This window comes from Panthera onca, chromosome C1, assembly GCF_046562875.1.
Source record: "Panthera onca isolate mPanOnc1 chromosome C1, mPanOnc1 haplotype 2, whole genome shotgun sequence".
Taxonomy (NCBI): domain Eukaryota; kingdom Metazoa; phylum Chordata; class Mammalia; order Carnivora; family Felidae; genus Panthera; species Panthera onca.
This window is the reverse complement of record NC_138346.1, coordinates 75,416,554-75,437,467: the sequence shown is the minus strand read 5'-3', so window position 1 is coordinate 75,437,467 and position 20,914 is coordinate 75,416,554. Positions and strand designations below refer to the sequence as shown.

The following is a 20,914-nucleotide window of genomic DNA, read 5'->3' as shown; positions in this document are numbered from 1 at the left end:
GTAAAAAGAAATTGCTTAAGCATCTTGAAATTTACACTCCTGTCAGATAACCTAATCAGCAACTGAACTTTCAGTGGAATTCTTGTCCTAATAAGTCAGACAAAGGGGCAGACATAGGCAGAAAGCTACTTTGGGTACTCATAAATAGTATATTAAGTTTTAAAGCGAAATGTATAAGGCTAAAAGGAACAATTTATTTTAATATTGTATTCCGTCTAGAAAGTATTGATGGAATAAACAGAGGATAATTTTGGGTTTTGTAAGTTTCTGTGAGTCTTAAAGCAGAGTAGAGTAAACCTTTGCGTTTGGAAATTATCTAGTGTTTATCTTTAAAAATGAACAGTGTTTAGCCACTTTTGTCGTGAACAAGTGGATGCCTAATTTATGCTGAATACTTACAAATTACCATGTTTTATGCAGTAATTGGAAGTAACTTTTATAACAATTTTCTATTTCGGGGCACCTGGGTGGCTAGGTTGGTTAAGCGTCTGACTCTTGATTTCTGTTCAGGTCCTGATTTCAGAGTTTGTAGGATGGAGCCCCTGCATGGGGCTGTGAGCTGACAGTGCAGAGCCTGCTTGGGATTCTCTCTCCCTCTCTCTGCCCCTCCCCTGCTGACATTAATTCTCGCAAATTAAAAAACATTTAAAAAAATAACAGTTTTTTTAATTTTAAAATTATTTGTTCAAGGCTGTGGTTGAGATTAGATGTATTTAGAGAGGATGGAGATATGGAGCCAGAGGTGGGTTGTTAGAAAAAGAAGGTCCAGAGTGACCGGTAGGCTCATGATGGTAAGTTTCTTGTCTCTCCTTGCCTAAGCCCTCCCATATCCACCTTTTCCTTTGGTGCTTTTCCTGAAATCCAGCAGATGCCTAGTGTCCTTCTGCTCTCCTCTGGTCACTCTTGGCCCCAGTTTTGGCAAATGAAATTATGTCCGATGCTTCTGACTTTTCTCAGCTCCTCAAAATCCTCTCCCTTCTCCCCTGTTCTATGCCATCAGTCTGACTTTGGTTTTGGCCATTAGGGATGGCCATGGGTTATTGAGAACTGAATCCCCACTGGCTTGTTAGCTAGCAAGGTGACCAGGATTTTGTGGGGGGGGGGGGGGATAAACAGTAGACATAATAGAGTCTGGGACAAATCGTTCATCTAAACATTCATTTCAAATCAGTAAACACTTATCAAACATCTATTGTGTCATAGGCACTGTGGTAGATACCAGGGTACAGAAGGAAATAGGTGGTCTCCATTTTCCAAGAACTGAACCGTTCTGGGAGAATTAGTGGGAAGGAAACACAGGACTGACACTTCAGTTCAACCAGATTATTCCCTTTCTGGGTAACCTGTTGCTTTTCTAGATAAATGATATAGAATTGGGATTTGAACAAAATGTGGAAACAGTGCTTTGTTACAGGGGTTCTCTGTAATACCTGAGGGGAATGTTTAAGCAGTTGTTCACAAGCTTTAGTGTGCAAGAGAATCACTGAAAGAGCTTGTTAAATCAGATAGCTAGGTGCCAGCCCCAGAGTTTAGGGATCAAGTAGTTGGGAGTGAAGCCGAGAATTTGTATTTCCATTAAGTTCTTCGATGCTCTTGCTGGCTCCCACCACTGCCCTTTCAGAGCCCCAGTTTTAAACGTAAGGATTTCCAGGTTCCATCTAGCTTGGTGTGGGAGTGGGAACCTGGGACTGATCATTTTATACCCGCCTTCCCATTCTAATATGGATCCAAGGTTGAGAACCATTTGGACAGGCTGGTTTCCTGACATTTACTGTGAGCTTGGGACCCAATGAATCTACACATTACTTTATGCCAATTACAAGAGTTATGACTTAATTAAATTATGACTTAAATTAGTAAATGACTTAATAAGTAATTGGCTTTAAAAAACCCAGCACTGCGATTTTGGTTCAAGCTAATTTGGCTGCCTTCCTTTGGAAGGTCTTTCCAACCCTCCCCTGGGTATTTTCCAACACCACGGTAGAAACCTTCTTTGCAAAACTCCCAGAGGTTGTTGGAGGAAAGGTCTTAAGGATATGGGGTCCATTTGAGCCCCATGTGCGCCCTCCCTGGGTCCACTTGGGCTTGCTTAGCTCTGGTGGTTCCAAGTAAGCTGGGCATGCTCAGTGGGCAGGGTCGGTTTTAGGGGGTGCATCTGGGAAGCCTGCTGCTCCGCTGCCGGGGCTCTGCGCCTCCCCCCACCTGTATGAGGCCGGGCCTGAGGCGCCTTCGCTCGGCATCCCCCCCTCTCCCACCTCCCGGCGCCCGCCGGGGCTTGGCCTTGCCTGCGGGTTCCTGCGCTGACATTCAGCGGGCAGGTCGGGAGGTCGAGAGCGTGCGGAGGGGGTCCGCGCGAGGGCTTTGGGCTCTGACGGCCGGGTCCCAGGGGTCCGCCCGCTTCCTAGAAGCGTTTCTAGGCCCAGGGAAGCCTTTCTGCCGAGGAGGGGAAGCCAGATCCGGGGGCGGACGACGAGAAATCAGGTAAGCCAGCCCGCCGGCGTGCAGGCGGGCTGGTGTCTCCTCTCTCGCGGGCAGGTGGCCAGGGCCGAGGCAACCGGGCACCTCCCCCACCGTCCCCGGGCCTAGCCCAGCCCAGGCTTTCCGGCCCGCGAGCAAGGCGGGGCGCGGGGCGGGAGCCGCAGCCCGGGGCGAGGGCCAACGCCTCGGCGCGCCGCCGCCCCACCCGGCGGGCCCCGCGGCCCCGCGGCCCCGCCAGGTCACGTTCATCGGGCGGCGGGGACCTCGGTCGCCCGCCGCCCGCTGGTTCGCGACGCTTCACCCCTTCGCCTCGGCCCCGGCTCCCGCCCCCACTTCCGCGTTTCCCTGCAGGGCCGAGCCGCCCGGGCGGGAGGAATCCGGGCGGGACGCGGCCGCCGCGCCAGCCCCAGGGGAGGGAGGAGGAGCGGCAGCGGGGAGGGGTGGGGGGGGAGGAAGTCGCCGGGGAGGCGGGGCCGCGGCGGGTTGCACTGGCCCGGGCTGCCCGGGAGTGACAGCCACGCGCGCCTCGCCGCGAGGATCAGGGCCGAGTCTCTGATTCGGGGGGAGGCAGAGACTCCGCCCCGCCGGGAGGAACTGGGGGCTCCTGCGCTCCCCTCGCGCGACAGGACCGATCTCAGGTGTGTGCTTCCTGGGAGACCCCCTTCCCGCGCCCCCGGGGTCGTGGCGGAGAGCAATCCCGTTCTGACCCGGGCGAGTCCTCTAGGACTCCGGCGTTGGCTGGGGGGTGGGAGAGAGTTTAGGGTTTCTCCCCAGCAACAGAAGGGGGACTCATTCTCGAGTAGGGGTTAGTATTTACATTTTGGCGGGCGGCGGGGTGTAATTCATTTGGGGCGAGGGTTGGTATCTCATGGAAAGTTTGCGGCAAACTTTTGGCTTGTGGATGCCGCTCTCCTCCTGAGGATTGGCGCTCCCTTCTGAAGCAAGGGAGGAAAAGATTCTAGAAGGGGGGCTGAGGCTCCGTTGAGGACCTTAGCTGCTGGAGTGTGACAGTCCCAGGAGGAAATGGGAAGTGTACACCGATGAGCCTAAAACAGCCCCCTCAGCTTCTCTGAGCAAAAATAGATTTGCAGAGCGCTTTGGCAGAAAGGTAGAGAGAGCCCTGTGAATGAAGTGCTGCTCTCAGCAGTTGGTGTCTACACGGCCTTCTACCTTATGCACGGGAGCATTCACTTGCTAACAGCCTTCCTTGAGAGTTTCAGAGTAACTTACAACCAAATTCTCACAGCCTTAGTGACATGGGCCAACCCACATTACACATCCCATTATACCTATCATGAGAGGCAGCGGTAGACACAGCTAACAGTTAATTTGGTCAGCTTATAAATAGTTTTGTATAATTAGGTGAGGGAAGGGCGGGTGACTTACACCATTTGTTGCTTAAAACAAAACTGTTAGAATTTTGCATATGTTTCAAGTTTGATGTGCAGTGTATTTTTGGACTGTGGACGGTAATGGCAATTGCCACACTGGGGCCAGGCCCTTCCTGCCTGCTTCTGACTACTGTGGTCCCTGAGTTCTACAGGGACAGCTGGGTGCCATTGCCCAATGGATACCATGTGCAGCCTGGGGAACTTTATGCTGTGGATGTTGAAACGCCTTTGTGTTCCTCGTAAGGACATGTGTCAAGTTACAATACTGTCTTGATTTTTAAAAATCAACTTTTCAAATAAAGCAGTGTTACCTTAGTAAAAACTGGATAAGAGGCGGTGTTTTGAGTTTGACAAACAACATTGTGGGAGCTGTCCATTCTGGTATCTCACACAGTCATTTTGTAAAGAAACTGAGCATTATTAAAGCTATCCTTTGTTTTCCCTTTCTCTGATTTATTTATTTTTTATTTTTTTAATGTTTATTTATTTTTGAGAGACAGAGTGTGAGCAAGGGAGGGGCAGAGAGAGGGAGACACAGAATCTGAAGCAGGCTCCAGACTCTTAGCTGTCAGCACAGAGCCCCATGTGGGGCTCAAACTCACAGACCACGAGATCATGACCTCAGTCGAAGTCTGACACGTTTAACCGACTGAGCCACCCAGGTGCCCCTCCCTCTCTCTGATTTATTAAAAGATGTATTGAGGGCTTAGTAATGGGCCAGAAGGCCGCAGTGTTACCAATTGTCATGGGTTTTATCCCCTCCCCCTTTAGTTCTTGTAACTATTTAATCTCATTATAGCTATTTAAAGAGGTTTGATTATCATTGTAAGTAAATCATATTGGCAAACTATTATAACTCTGAAATTATTCTGTCCGGTTATTTGTTTTCTGTCTCTCATCACGAGAATGTAAATTCCATGAGAAGAGTTGGTCTGCTTCACACAGATTCCTATTTCTAGTGCCTAGAATGGTGACTAACTAGTAACAAGTGCTCAATAAATATTTTCTCAATGAATGACTGAACTGTGGGACAAACTCTAGCTGAGTGTAGTGGGGGGAAGAAAACAAGACTTCGGCCTTTGGTAACCTGCTCAAACTCACGGAGCCTCAATTATCTCATTGGCACAGTGTGGATAATATATGATATAACATATGTAAAATTGCTAGTGATGTACCTGTTAGGGGGTAGACTTCAAAATATTAGCTTCCTTCCTTCTTACATGTTTTCCTTTTTGTATTCAAAAGGGAAAGAATTGGGCAAAGAATAGAACATTTAGCTCTTGCTGCTTGTGCTTGAATTATCCAGGCATTATCTCCTTTCCTGTGGTGTGGGTGCTTAAGAGGGAAGGTGGTTAGTGGGAATCCCTTATTACAGAAGGAAACAGTTTTCCAGATAAGTATCCAATTTCTCCTCTTTATTTAAAAAAATTTTTTTTTTTTAACGTTTATTTATTTTTGAGACAGAGAGAGACAGAGCATGAACTGGGGAGGGGCAAAGAGAGAGGGAGACACAGAATTGGAAGAAGGCTCCAGGCTCTGAGCCATCAGCCCAGAGCCCGACACAGGTCTCGAACTCATGGACCGTGAGATCGTGACCTGAGCTGAAGTCGGACGCCCAACTGACTGAGCCACCCAGGCGCCCCTCCTCTTTATTTTTTTTATGTGATGACGTTTCTGCTTAGCTTTTTCAAAACTTGAGTCTTTCTGCTTGTCAACACCAGAACTCACAAGGGTGTCCCTAAGTGCAGAAACAGCACTTCAGAGAGAACATCGGAAATAAAACACATTTGACCTTGAACAACTTGGGTTTGAACGGTGTATGTCCATTTTTATGCAGATTTTTTTCGATAAATACAGTATACTACTGTGAATGGATTTTTTCTTTACGATTTCCTCCTTTGAAAAGTTTATTGATTTTGAGAGCAAGAAAAAGAGTGAGGACACACACACATGAACGGAGGAGGGGCAGAGAGAGAGGGAGAGAGAGAAGGCCAAGCAGGCCGCATGCTCAGCACAGAGCCCAGCATGGGCTCGATCCCACGACCGTGAGATCGTGACCTGAGCCAAAATCAAGTGTCAGAAGGGTCTGATGCTTAACTAACTGAGCCATCTAGGCACCCCTTTTTTATAATTTTCTTAATAACATTTTCTTTTCTTTAGCTTACTTTATTATAAGAATACAGTGTATATTACATATAACATACAAAATATGTGTTAATCAACTCTGTTATCAGTAAAGCTTCTAGTCAACAGTAGGCTATTAATAGTCAAGGTTTTGGGAAGTCAGAAGTTACATGTGGATTTTCAATTGTGCAGGGGGTCAGCACCCCTAACTCCTGCATTGTTCAGAGGTCAAATGTACATTTAGCTCTTGACTTCTTGAATGCAGTTTTTTGTAGGCTTGTGTAGCATTATTACATAGTAGCAAGTGCTAGAAAAAGAAAAACTATGGTTTTCTTGCTTTTGAGAGAGTTTGTTTAACAAGGTAAAATATATGGATGTAAAACATTCAAGGACCAGCATAAGATCTCTCATAATCATATACCCATTGAGAGAATGTTGGCTTTAACTGAGTGGTTATGAAGGGGAGATATTAATGTGGGCTCAAATAGTTGAGACAGTTTTGTGGTGAAGACAATGTCACTTTAGCTACAGAGAGACCTCAAGTTTCCTGAAGATTACAGCAAAAAAGAGGTCAGCGTTGTATCATGAATGTTTGCTATTTTGTATTTCAGCATATTGAAAAAGCCAGCACAACCCTAAGCTTTCAAAAATGAACTTTCTGTGGAAAAGTATTAAAAGCCTACAGTAAAATTCTGTATGTGCACTAAATAACACTTTTCACTATATCTCTGAAGTTTTAAAGCCTAGGATTGGAGTTAAGAATTGTAACTCGTCATTCTTGCCACTTTTAACCCACTTGCATAAAAATGTATCACGTGGCCTGCCTGTTACTCTTTCCAGTTGTATATAATGGGATATATTTTTTATCTGATGTTTCCAGAGAAAATTACTGGTCATGAGTTGTGGGATCTCCACAACTGGCTAATTTCAGGATTGTTGTTTAATGAGATAGGGAAGGACTGACTGGAACTAGACTAAGAAGAAGAAGAAGAAGATGATGATGATTTAATGTTTTTTATTTAATTTTGAGAGACAGAGAAAGACTGAGTGTGAGCGGGGGAGGGGCAGACAGCGAGGGAGACACAGAAACCAAAGCAGGCTCCAAGCTCTGAGCTGCCAGCACAGAACCCGATGCAGGGCTTGGACTCATGAATCTTGAGATCATGACCTGAGCTTGAGCCGAAGTCGGACTCTCAATCGACTGAGCCACCCAGGTGCCCCAAGAAGATTATTATTGATGTGTTTCTAGATGCTCATCCACATACTTAGATAATTCCATCAAAATTCATTACCTTTGAGGTAAGAAGAAAACTCAGAGGTTGTGTTCTAGAGGAAGAAGCAGCTAGTAAAGGGCATGGTGTACATTTCCTTGTTGACATGATGGGGGAAAGAAAAGGAGGAGGGAGAGATGATTATATTCAACTTCAGTGAGAAAGACCAGGGCTAAGGCAAGCCAAGACATCTCTAGCAACTTCAGAGTAGACCTCTTCCTGTATTATCTGACCAGGGATTGATCTCCGGAACTTTTCAGGAAAAGGAAACGCGGCAGCCAACAGTTTGAATACCTGAGGATGTTTAGGTAATGATTGTGGTCAGAGTTTGTCCAGAACTCTGATTCTGTGTCCTGACATGAATGACACCATGTTTTTTGTTTTTTGCGTTTTTTTTTTTTTTTTTTTTTTTTTGGTTTGTTTGTTTTTTCTTGTTTTCCAGGATTTTCATCTTTTGTTGTGAGTTTCTACCGCCTCTTTGGGTTAAATATTTCTTCCTAGATCATATCTGTGCTCTTGTTTCCCATTTTTCAGCTGAATTTTTTATGTTGGTTCTTTCAAAATCAGATTTCTGACTTATGCAGCAGACAAAACATTGTTTCCAATTTTAATTAGGTCAAGTTGGCATTTGGTCAGTTCACTAAAATTAGTAGGAGAAAACTAATTAATGGAAAATGTTTCCCCCCTACCTAAAAATTTATTGTGATGTATGTATTAACAAAATTTTAAATCATTATTTGGGAACATTTATTTATTTGTCTGGCAAAATGAAATTATTACTGATTTACTTTATTTTTTTCATAGTGAGATCTGTTAAAGTGTGGGTGCTTTTTAAACAATGACTTAAATTTAGATTGTTCAAGCTTCATATTCTTTAGTGTTATGTCCTCTGCGGAAGCTCATATTTGATTGCCCACTTATATCCTACTATAAAAAGGTTTTATAATATAGAGAGGGAAACAAACCCCACAAACTATAACAGAGAAGTTGTTTTCTGAAATGGATTTTCTAGAATTTGCTACTATCAAATGAGATGGCCTCCCAGTATGACTTGGTGACTTATGCTTAGAGAGCTTTATTACTTACCTTGTATCCACAAGTGGCTGCTAAGGCCAGATGGTTATATGAAGATGAACAAAAGTTTCTGCTCAAAGTAAACATTTTAGGAAATTTTTAGCTAAGATTTTATACCACTAGTATTTTAATAAGACACAACACACTTCTAAATGTATTTGATAAGTGATGAAAATAATATAGCTTAGGGTATTAGGTTCTTAGAAGCCATTTTCCTTTTATTTAAACTGGATAAAGAAAGGATGTTTGTTTCATTGTGGTAATGTCAAAACTGTTTGGATCATATCACTTTCTGCTCTACTCTTCCATGGGTTATTCTGACTTATTGGATCAAATTCCAAATATCTGTCTTTGAATTCATAGATCTCTCTAAACGTGTTCCAATATTAAGTTTGTATCCTTACCTTCCCTGTGATCCAGCCACTATGGACTCCTTGGAATTGCCTAAATCTGTCCTACTTCCACTGCTGCCTCCATATGAATGCTCTTCTCTGTACTTCACCATTTTGAAATCTTACCAACCCTTGAATGTCCTGACCATTGGCTATGAGGTTCATGGTGCTTTCCCTCGCTGCCCCGGTCAGAAGTGTTTTGTACATTTCCTAATCCTGCAACTACTTTTTTTTTTTTTTATGCTACTGTTAAGTCTTCCATTTTCTCCTGTATTAGCTAATGATTTGAAAATGTATCATTACCTTTTCTGCAGATCTTGCAGACCAAGGACTGGATCTTACACAATTTTATAGACTTCACAGGCCCAGCCCCAGTGCCTTGCACGTGGGGAATGCCTAGTAAATAGTTGTTAAATAAGTGATTGCCTTATATAATGCACTTATCCTTTAGTTACTCAGGAAACATGTGATAGAAATGAGTTGGGTATGATTGGACAGAAGATAACACAGGTAGGTGCAGTTCAGGTAATCAGTTAAACTAGATAGTTTCAACTTTCTCTTCTTCAGGCCTCCTATTTTTTCTTTACACATTTGGCACTTAAAAAAAATTTTTTTTTAATGTTTTTATTTATTTTTGAGACAGAGAGAAACAGAGCATGAGCAGGGGAGGGGCAGAGAGAGAGGGAGACACAGAATCCGAAGCAGGCTCCAGGCTCTGAGCTGTCAGCATAGAGCCCGACGCGGGGCTCAAACTCACAGACTGTGAGATCATGACCTGAGCTGAAGTTGGACGCCCAACCGACTGAGCCACCCAGGTGCCCCGGCACTTTTGATATCCCAAAATACTGTATTTAGGAGGAGGAAAGGAAATCACTCTAGGTGAACCAACGTTATAAAAGCGATCCCTGAGGAAAACAAGTGGAGGAATCTGCAAAGGAGGTCATTTAGTATCCACTGAGGGCTCTCTTCTTTTCATCAATCTCTCCCTTCTCTCCTACCTGCTCACCTCATCAAGTCTCTTAAAAAAGAAGCTGGAAAATTAATTTATAAAAAGATGATTGATAAAATTGATTTGTCACCTTATCAAAAGTCTCTGGATTCTAAAGAGACAGAACATTGAGTACCATTTATATAAGCTAGGGGAAGGAATCTTTGGGGAGCGCTGTTTACCTGAGCATCCCTGAAATCATTGTATAGCCACTTCAGTGTGGCTTTGGTCAGTTTCTGCCGCCTTCAGTTTCTTTCTCTGTAAAAGGAGGTGGGCTGCATGAATTTAAAGCCCATAACAGCATAAAGTATCTTAGTACTCTTCTAAGGTGAGGCCAGTCTTGGCTAGTGGATGCTGTTCACTGTTGGACCCTTGACCTAACTTTTGCTCTTCTCCAAATTTGGGATCTCCTTACTCCCAGCCTCTCCGGCTGTATTTGTTTTGACCTCCAATGTAGCACTCACATGTGGAGGATGCTGCCCTCTTTGCATCCCGGCCCCTGACTTACCCTCATAGGATTTGTTGCAACACATGTACTTTTACTTCCTTCTTCCATCATGTTTGCTAGTGTTAACCCCTTTCCCTCCTCCTAATGCACCATTAAGTAGCTGGGATATTTATCTAAAAAAACATAGATTTATGGAATTGTAAAATAGGAAAAGGTTTAGAGGTAACCCAACTCTGTCTTTTTATTAGGAATAATAAATAGTAGTGTTAGGTATCATTTATTGAGCAATCACCATTTTCTAGGTTCTGTTCTAAGCACTTTGCTTACATTATTTCATATAGCAACAGCAAACTCTTTTAGATCAGTGATGAAACACAGTTCCAGAGAACTTAAGTGACCCACCCAAAGCCACAGTTTTCTGGCATGACCGAAACTCCCTTGAAAACTGTGCAAAGAAATAATGAACCCAGGGATAATCCTTCTGGTATTTCTGTAATGTATTTCCTGCTTTTGGCTACTTTGGATTCTGCTGCTTGACTCATTGAACTTTGCCTTTTAACACTTTCCACTTCCTAATATTTTACCCTGTGGTTCAGCAGTTTTCACCAGTGATGCTGAACTTGTTCAAACATTGAAGGCATAGCACCGTATGCCTGCCTAAAGTAATATTCCTCTTGATCTGATTTCTAGGAACCCATGACATTGTTAAAATCTTCTTAGTGTTAATGGATGTGGAAACAGCCTGCAACTTGGTGCTCCTCTGCTTTTCCCACTCCTGCACCTGGGTTTGTGAATGCTACTGGGAAAATGAACGCAGTCATGCAAATTGGAGGTCCATACAAACTCACATTCTCCAGTTTTTGCCATGAGGCAAGTTCTTTTACCTGTTTTTAGACCACATCTTTTCCCATTTCCTGCCATGGTTTTACCAAACTTCAGCATCTTCTTTGAGCCTTTTACCCGACCTGTGCATTTCTTTATCAGATGATTGTTGGTGGTTAGGGGCAAACTAAACTGTTGGAAGGATCTGAAAGTAGATAAAAACACAAGCACAACAGATGTTTGTTTCTTGATCATATCATAGTCTTGATCCGTGAATGGCTTTCCTCCACTTGATTGTTTAGACACCACACCCTGGAATCTTTCGTTGTGTGACTGCCATTCCTTAGGGCTTTGTTTTCAACTGTGTCCATTTAGTGGAAGGAAAAAGAGAAGAAGCATATCCACTTTCTAAACACTTAGTCTCGTAATGAATATGTCACTTCCCCTCACATACCATTGGCCAGAAATCAGGTGCACGGTCACACTTACCAGCAAAGGGAGATTGGCAAATGTAGTCTAGCTGGGAGCAGAAGAGATTGTGGGCTTTTTGTGAAGTAAGCTGTTTCCTTCACAGTGCTTTGCATCCTATTATACTGAGAAAGCAGAGAGATCATGTCAACTCATAATGTTTCAGTCTCTCTTCCACATCTTCCCTGTAACTGAATCCATCGACTCCATCATTAACTACCAAGTCAGAGGTAGAGTTATTCAAAGTGGGTTCTTTCGCCAATACTCAGATCCCCCGTCCCTTTCACTACCTTCCTCTATAAAATTTGTCCCTGTTCATCTATATTTTAAATATTTACAAGATGGGGCGCCTGGGTGGCTCAGTCAGTTGGGCGTCCGACTTCGGCTCAGGTCATGATCTCACGGTCTGTGGGTTTGAGCCCCGCGTCGGGCTCTGTGCTGACAGCTCAGAGCCTGGAAACTGCTTCGGATTCTGTGTTTTTCTTTCTCTCTTTGCCCCTCCCCCACTGATGCTCTGTCTGTCTGTCTCTCTCTCTCTGTCAAAAATAAACATTAAATTTTTTTAAAAATATTTGCAAGAATACTCAAGATTCTCCCATCACAAAAACAATTAAGACTAAAACCCAAAACTGTTCCTTTACCCTGTACTCCCCTCTAGCTACGTGCTCACTTTCTCTTTCAAGCTGTTTTTCCCAACACTATTTTGTATATGTTGTTTTTCTATCTCTTCACCTTCCATTCACTCCACAGCTGTTGGAAGTTTGGCTTCTACCTTAGATGAATCTGCTATTGTATGATTGGTGTCCCTCTTACTAGCAAATCAACGGGACCTCATTACTTGAAATGTCTGTGATTCTGCTCATTCTCTCCTTTGTGAAGTTGAATTTTGTCTAGGCTAGTATGACAACTTGTTTTTCTTTTGGACGTCTCCTTGTTGATCTCTTTCCAGGTTCTTCCCCTTGACACTGGAGTTTCTAGGGCCTGTCCTCACTTGTAGAAGCTCCCGGAACCACCGCATTCATCCATATCCCTGATTTTAGTAATTATTAAATCAACATCTCCAACCAAACCTCTTCCCTAGATTTAGACTGTAGACATTTCCACTTGGATGCCGCACAGTCAAGCTAGGACTCATCATCTCCCCCCACCTTCATCCTAATGCTGTTTCTCCTCTCATTGAAGAGTACCACCATCCCTTCTCCCCTCCATATCATCCATTCATTTGTTAAATGTACCCCTCACCTACCACATGCCAGGCATTTTCCCACAAGTTGAGATTACAGTGGCGTACAAAACAGGTACGATCTCTGCTTTGTAGAGTTTCATTTTAGGGTGGGGAAAAGAAGATAATAACGATTAAATATAGAAGAGACATATGAGATGATGAGAGCTATGTGATTATTTTGAATTTGGATGGCTTGGGAAGGCCTCTCTGAGGAGCTGACATTTGAGCTGGCTCCTGAATGACCAGAAGGAGTTAGCTGTGCAAAGATGAGGCATAGAGCATGCCAGGCTGAGAAGACAGCTGGTGCCCAAACTCTAATTGGATTCTTGATGAATCTGATGGCAGAAGAAGGTAAATAAACCTGAACTGTAATGGGTGAGAGTGAGAGGCGGCCGTACGAGTTACCTGTGGCTACTGTTACAAATTATAGCAAATTCATTGGCTAAAAACAACAGAAATAGATTCTCAGGAGGCCGGAAGTTCAGAATCAGTATCGCCAGTCTGAAATCAGTGTTGGCAGGTTGTGCTCTCTTCCGAGGTTCCAGGGGACAGTCTGTTCTTTTCCTCCAGGACGGTGGCTGTAGGCATTCATTCGGTTGTGGCTGTATCACTGCAATCTCTGCTTCTCGGGTCACATTGCATTCTCTTCTCCCATGTACCTCACATTTCCCTTTGCTTCTCTCTCTCTCTCTCTCTTTTAAATAATGTTTATTTATTTTTGAGAGGGAGAGACAGAGACAGAGTGTGAGCAGGGCAGTGGCGGAGAGAGAGGGATACACAGAATCTGAAGCAGGCTCCAGGTTCCGAGCCCAATGCAGGGCTCGAACCCACTGAGTGCGAGCGTTGGAGGCTTAACCAGCTGAGCCACCCAAGTGCTCCCCCTTTGCTACCCTCTTATAAAGGTATATATGTCTGCATTTGGGATCTACCCTCATAATTCAGGATAATTTCACTATCTCAAGATCCTTTGTTGTTATTATTTTTTTTTTAATTTTTTATTTAAGAAGTAACACAGACTTAGTTTAGAAAAATTGGAAAATAACTAAAAATTACAAAGGAAAAAATATAAATCTCTGCCATTCCACAATTCAGAGATAAATACTCACTAGTAACATTTTTTTTTTCTTAGTTTTGCCTTTTTAACTTCCAAGACACTTTTTTTTTAAAAAAAATATGAAATTTATTGTCAGATTGGTTTCCATACAACACCCAGTGCTCATCCCAACAGGTGCTTTCCTCAATGCCCATCACCCACTTTCCCCTCCCTCCCACCCTCACTAGTAATATTTTGTAGTATTTTCTTATACACACATAATGGGTTATGGTTTGTGTATAATTTTGTAGCCTGCTTAAGAATTTGTTATGAAAAATTTCAAGCATATTTTGAAACAGATATTTAGAGATAAAAATAGTAAGATGAACTCCCACATATGCATCACCTTGATTAAATATCAAAAATTTGCTACCTTTGTTTCGTCCTATCCCGCTTGTTTTTCTTTTTCTTTGCCATAGGACTCCAAGACAAATCCTAAACATCACGTTATTTTTACCCTCATTGAGGTCACTATGCATCTCTAACTATATGGATATTTTCTTACTACTACTCACAATGCCATTATTATAGCTAATGAAATTCACAGTAATCCTTCAATATCTAAAACTGATTCAAATAGAGATTTCCCTCATTAGTCTGTTTTTTTGCATGTAATGTTTGGGGAAACAGTTAATCTATAAAATAATTATTTTACCTGTATAATGTTTGAGTCTTTCATTTGGTCACATTTGTAGTCTTTTTTGTTGTGGTTGTTGTTGTATAAGATAACACTCCTAGGTTCCAGGGTCTGAGATATGGGTAGGTTTTGGGCACCACTATTCAACCTACCATAGTATCCAAAGAGCATCTTTAAAAAGTAACCAAGTGTCAGGTCTCATAGGGCTTTAGAAGCCAGGATGAGACATTTAGATTTTATTCTGTGGTGAGATAAGTCATTGAAAGGTCATGTGCTGATAAATGAAATAATGTGGTTTTGCTATAAAGCACTGTCTGTCAACTTCCCCCCTCCCCATTATATCTCTCCAAGAAGAAAAAATAAATTGAAATTAATTAACTAAAAATTTAAATCAATTGCTCCCTAGCAAGAGAGTATTCCATAATATTAAGGAATAAGAATTTGTTGGGGGGTGCCTGGATGGCTCAATCGGTTAAGTGTCCAACTCTTGATTTAGGCTCAGGTCATGATCTCACAGTTAATGGGATCGAGCCCTGAGTTGGGCTCTCAGCTGACAGCATGGAGCCTGCTTAGGATTCTTCCGGGTAGAGCTGAGCTTTGGAGGACCACAAATCACTGTAATGTGAGATTTTTTTATTTATTTTATTTATTTATTTTTTTAATTTTCATTCCCAAGACCAGTTTTGTCCCGTTGTGAGTGTTTTTGCTCCCGTTGAGAATGCATGTTATTGAAGACTGTTCAGGCAGTTAAAGGTAGGTAGACTGGATTGTGGTAGGTAGGGGAGGAGAGGATGGAAGAAGGACTCCAGGTGAGAGTGAATTTTGGTTGTCCAACTGAGAAATTATAGTTGTATGGTCTTTTAGCATTCCTGGACCCAGTTTCAGTTTGTGTGTGGAGGTTTCTTCCAACACAATACCAGGCAATTCTATCACTATCTACCTGGAGATAGCATCGGATTCCATGGGTTAGGGACTGGGCATACAAGACTGCCCTCTGTGCCTCATTTCAGTAACAGTTGTAAATCCCAGGATGTTAACTGTGCTTCTGACCGACTGGCTAAAGAGTGGAGGTTCTAACGACCTCCTTGTTAGGTGTGATTAATTTGCAACAGTGGCTCACAGGTCATATGAATGACCAAATACATATATATTATAAATTATTGTATTGCATATGGACAAGCGTTGTGTTAAAGATGGAAAGAAGTGAATGGATTTAGGATTTGTTTTTGAGATAGAGTTAGTTGACTGAACTTGCTGATAGATAATTATCTAGAGACAGGAGACAAGAATCTGGACAAAGGCTTACATTTTTTACTTGTGCACCTGGGCCATAAACTGGGAAGGGAAGATTTGGGAGAGAAGAAAGCTTGATGGGAGATACAAAGTATTCTGTTTTGGCTGTGTTAAGTGTGAGGCACTTATTAGACATTCCTTTGGAGGTGTAAGTTAGACAATTGGATAAATGGAGTTTGGATAAATGGAAGGGTTTTGGCCGAAGATACAGAGTTAGGAGTTATTTGCATATAGTTTGTATCAGATACTTGATGGAATTACCTATTAGGAATGTATAGTTAGAGAGAGGGGCCATTGGAGTCCTATGTTATTTAGAAGAGAAGGAGTTGCCAATGGGGTAGGAGGGAAACCATGAGAGTGTGGTGTTCCTGGCGTTAAGAGTTTAAATTATTTTTATAAGGCAATGTTTCTACTATGTCAGAGAGATCGTGTTTGGTCAAATTAGGTCATTTGTGATTTTGACCATTTGACATATAGTTTAAGTAGAGAGGCTGGGACAGAAGCTCATTGAATTGTGTTGTGGAAGCAGAGTGCTTACAGACAACTCTTCCAAAAATTTCTGTTGTGAAGAGAAGCAGAGGAATGGAAAAGTTCTTTGAAGGAGATATTGGTTAGGGGAAGATTTGTTAGGACCAGAGAGTTGAAATAGAGACGAAATGATGGAATGATGAAGTAGAGAGGAAAAACTGATGAAGGCGGGAGAGAGTGATGGTTAATTGTTGGAGTGCAATGCTTGAAGAACCAGGAAGGGAGGAGATCCAAGGCACAAATGTAGAGGTTGGTCCTTACTAGGAACAGAGTCATTTCATTTATAGTAAAAGAATGCGGAAAGAATGGGTACAGAGGCTGATATGTCATGGTTTAGGTAGTGGGAAATTCTTTGCTAATCACTTCTATTTTCCCAAGGGAGTGTGATGATGTTGGAGAAGGGAGGGGTAAGATGGATTTTGGAAAAAAGGAGAATTGAAATAGCTATATTGAAACATCCTGGGGAAATATAATAGGATTACTGGTCAATGTGGATTGCCCATTAGAGATTTACAGCTGCGATTTTTTTTTTTTCCAGTCATGAATTTAAATTGAGGCTAGTTGTGGTTGTGTTTTTCTCTAGGCAGTTTCTTTAGCTGTTAGATGGGGGTGTAGAACAGGCAAATAGTTGCGTTTAACCAACTTGGGGATTTGCCAGGCAAGAATCAGAAAGAGAGGAACAAGTACTTGTAAGGGAGAGGTTACAGTCAAGGAGCTTGACCCAAAGCTGGACCGAAAGGGAAGTGAGGGTGTAACTGATAGTGGAAAAAACTGAAGGGACCATGGACTGGAAAGCCAGATAATGCCAGGAAGATGTTGGAGTGGAAATAGAGGAGTAGATGAGCTGGAGAAAGAGAAGGTAGCGTTCACAGTGTGGGATTCTTGAAGCTGACATCTCAGAGCTGTTGCAAGTAATCATGATGCCAAAACCAGAGGTTATGGCAGTGTGAGTGGGTGGCTGAGGCAGGGTCAAAGAGAAGATCATCAGAGATGCAGCGATGTAGAAACTAGGGCTTCATGTAGATGTAGAATTCTGTAGCAAGAATGAGCACAGGTATGTTTGGAAAGGAAACATCCAGGTACTAAGGTCAGGGAATAAGGGGAAACTGCAGTAGATAGGTAAGTAATAGTAAGGGATAATGGGTGGTAAAGTCTCATGACATGAACTTCAAAACTGATAAGATTTGAAAGAGGATAGAGAAGTTGGAAGGTGACTTGGAGAGACACTTAATCCATCTTCAGGCTGGGGGATTTTTGTGATAGGATCAGAGGTGTTACTCAAAGTATTTACAACTTTAATGGAATGGGTCTAACATTTGCAAGCCTTTGGTCTGGAGCAGCCCCATGGGGGGCTTTGGTGAAGACAGACATTAACTTAAATTGTGTAATCATTGCAAGGTCCCAGGGGAGGGGCGGTTATCACCCAGTTCAGAGATGTTTTGGTATTTTAGCCATGAGTGCAGCCATCCCTGTTCATAGTGGTTGAACATCAGACTTAAATGTGAGAGTATTAACAACCTCTTCTTTATGGGATGCTGGGAAAATGGTGTTAATAGGCTTTAGCCTTCAAAATTCAGGTTAAATCTTGCTTTCTGCATGTTTTTAGAACATTCAGAGAAGGAGACATTGTGGACTTTGCTAAGGATAGATTTTGAGTTCTAGAGGACAGTATGGAAAGGAGGGAGGGCTGCTGACAAGGTGAGAAATGGGGCAGCCTGGACTTCTGGTAATGACCAAAGTGTAGAGGATTGTGGAGCATGCTGAGATTGGTCCCCTAGTATCTTGGGGGAAGCTGGGTGCAGACCCTGTGGCAAGGGTGAGGAAAAGCCTCCTCAGAGTATCTGTAGCTCAAGGGCATCTCCTGATAGTGTGGTAGCCAATTGTAGTGCAAAGGCCTCCTTGGGGCCTGAGGACTGCTGACAAATGGCTGGGAGCATCAGTCATCTCAGCCAAGATGGAGGTCTAACCCCTGGGGGCGGTGCTTTCCATTATGTGGCAGAAGCTAAGGAGTGCTGCTTCTGAGGGTAATCATCTTAGCAGTATTTCCTCCAAAATGAATTTAGTCTTGGTGATCTCTGCTCCATTGTCACTGTCTTTGGTTTAATTTGGACCCTTAGGACTTTGTGTCAGGATATTTACATCCAGTCTCCTGATTTCCCTGCTCGCAGACTGACATCCTTTTAGTTTATCTCTAAACACTGCTCCAGGGAACTTGGAATGGGAGAATGGTCTTTTAAATTCAAATGTGATTCTGTCTATTCCTACTAGGAATGTTGTTAAGGACTAATATAACCTGTATAAATTGACAAGCACAGTCTTTATAACATAGTGTACAGCCAATAAATGTGCTTAAAAGCCTTCCTTGGCAATCTGTTGCCTACTGGACAAAAGCCAAAATCCTTTGAGTGGCATATAAGATCTCTAGAGATGTACCCCTGCTTGTCCATTCAGTCTCCTCACCTCCTCACTTATGACTCCTGCATACCATCCTGTGCTCTCGGCGTATCACATGCCCTCGTTCTTGAAAATACAGTATTCATTCACACCATCATGTCTTTGCTCATGTTCACCTAGGACCCGGCGAACCTTCAACATTTGAGCTTATTACTGCTTTCTCTACAGACCTGCCCTGATGATGTTCAGTCTCATGGGCAATTACTCTGTTAGCCCCTTGATTTAGTTAGCCCCTTGATGTTAGTCCAAGCTTGATTTGTATCACTTGTATTTGTTTTAGAATCTTCTCTAAGCTCTTAGTTCTTAAAGATGGAAACTATAAATTATTCATCTTTATTTACTCGCAGTTTAATATAGTAGGTGCCCAACGAATGTTGGTTGAATAAATGAAAATTCAATACATACTTGAGTCTACGTGTGGCCTTTCTGTTGTGAGATCTACATCATATTTTGTGTGTCCTCTTTTTCTTTACTTCATCAGGGGAGGCAAATTTTCTGCTGGAGCAGAAGATGAATTGGTGACCATGTAGTTGGCTAGGATGGGAAGCAGATGTAATCCTGTGTTCTTTTTCTTTTACCCAGTGAATGTTATTTATTTGAGTTGTCCCATGATTCTGTTCACTACTGTCATTGTTTTATGCCGAATTGCAATTATTGATTTTTTTAACGACACACTCAAAGGAATACAAGCATCGAATAAATGTGGTTTTGTGGTTGTGTTACGTATGATTGGTCGGGCAGTTTTCAGTGCCCACTTACAACTGCACGACTGGTGTGTAGAGCCTTTTGGAACCTTGGTTAAAATGCCCAGTTCCTTTGAGGTCTCTTCAAACCTTGGTTTCCTCATCCTACATGAACTAACTGATTAACTATACGTAACAAAGAATAAAGAGAATGTAAACCAGACATGAAGAGTAAGAGCCTAGTGAGAGAAGAGTGGGAAGGACACTGTGTGAAGTGTGAAATGAGGTGGTGGGAATGCGTCACTCTTTAGTGTAGGTGGGCAGGAATGGTTGGGGGATGGGAAGGGCAAAGGTACATGGGGGGTGGAGGAGTCTGGGGGCAATAGGGGGGGATTCTGGGGGCATGGGTAAAGGTGGTTTGGGGGACACAGTAGATCATTGGGCATGGCTGGCATGCATTGAATGAATGATCAGAAAAGACTCATTTGGGCACTTAAGATGGGATGACTGACCCTTAGTCCCAGATTTGTGCTGCAAGGTTAACCAAAGTCATCGTCTATGTGTTTACATTCCTGAGATCCAGGGCATCATGCTGGAAGGGATACATTCTTGAGAAATATCTTTGTTCTTTGAAAAAAAATACTGACTCAGACAGCTGACTGTTTTGATGGCATTTTATTTTATATTAGTATTTTCTCTAAGGTAGGTGGTGTTCAGGGTTTGTGATGGGGCCAGAGAGCAATTTCTCACCCTCTCTGAACTAAAAATAAATACCAAGAAATACTCTAAATAGAGGACCAAAAAAAAAACCAAAACAAAACAAAAGCACTCTTGTGGGTCAGAGTTGTCCCAGTGACTTGGGTTAACTCAGGCCACAAACCTTTGATCAAGCCTTTTACAGGGAATGTTTTAAATGCATCAGCTGAACTCTGGAGATAACCGTAAGAACACTGGACTCCACGTGATTAGAGCCTGATCTAAAATGAAAGAGCCACTGCCTCCCTGTGGCCTCTGTAATAGGCACCCTTGGCCTGGAGTTAGATCTGTGTTAGATGTTAGGCTTTCTAGGGTTTTATTTATTTATTTATTTTAAAGTTTTGTTTTTGTTTTTGTTTTTGTTTTTGTTTTTTTGAGAGAGAGAGACAAAGCATGAATGGGGGAGGGGCAGAGAGAGAGAGAGAAAGAGAGAGAGAGAGAGAGAGGGAGACACAGAATCCGAAGCAGGCTCCGGCTCTGAGCTATCAGCACAGAGCCCGACGCGGGGCTCAAACTCACAGACTGTGAGATCATGACCTGAGCCGAAGTTGGACACTTAACCGACTGAGTCCCCCAGGCGCCCGTCTAGAGTTTTATTTTTGATAGAACACTCCACAAACAACAGTATACGTTCTGTTCGAGAGAACGTTTATTTGGGGAAGGGATGCTAGAGAGATGCCCGAAGAGGCCTGCCTACAGTGTTTTCAGGGCAGTGATGTGATTCATTTCCCTAGTCGGTGAGTTTTAAGTGCCCTTGCTTGATCAGAGCCAAGTGTCACATAGGCTACA

The 20,914-nt window shown here is 42.8% G+C and overlaps 1 protein-coding gene across 4 annotated transcripts in view; it reads left to right on the top strand.

The window, feature by feature from the left end:
* Window positions 1–20,914, top strand: part of GPD2 (glycerol-3-phosphate dehydrogenase 2) — a 220,863-nt gene that overhangs the window by 76,157 nt on the left and 123,792 nt on the right. Inside the window, exon 1 of one of the 4 annotated variants that reach the window (XM_078451286.2) lies at window positions 2,168–2,481. The exons of 2 other annotated variants lie outside the window; for them this stretch is intronic. The gene's annotated coding sequence lies outside the window, so the exon portion shown is untranslated. Of the gene's footprint in view, window positions 1–2,167; window positions 2,482–2,932; window positions 3,117–20,914 lie in introns of those variants that run through there. One more of the 4 variants, XM_078451284.2, reaches the window with a different exon arrangement.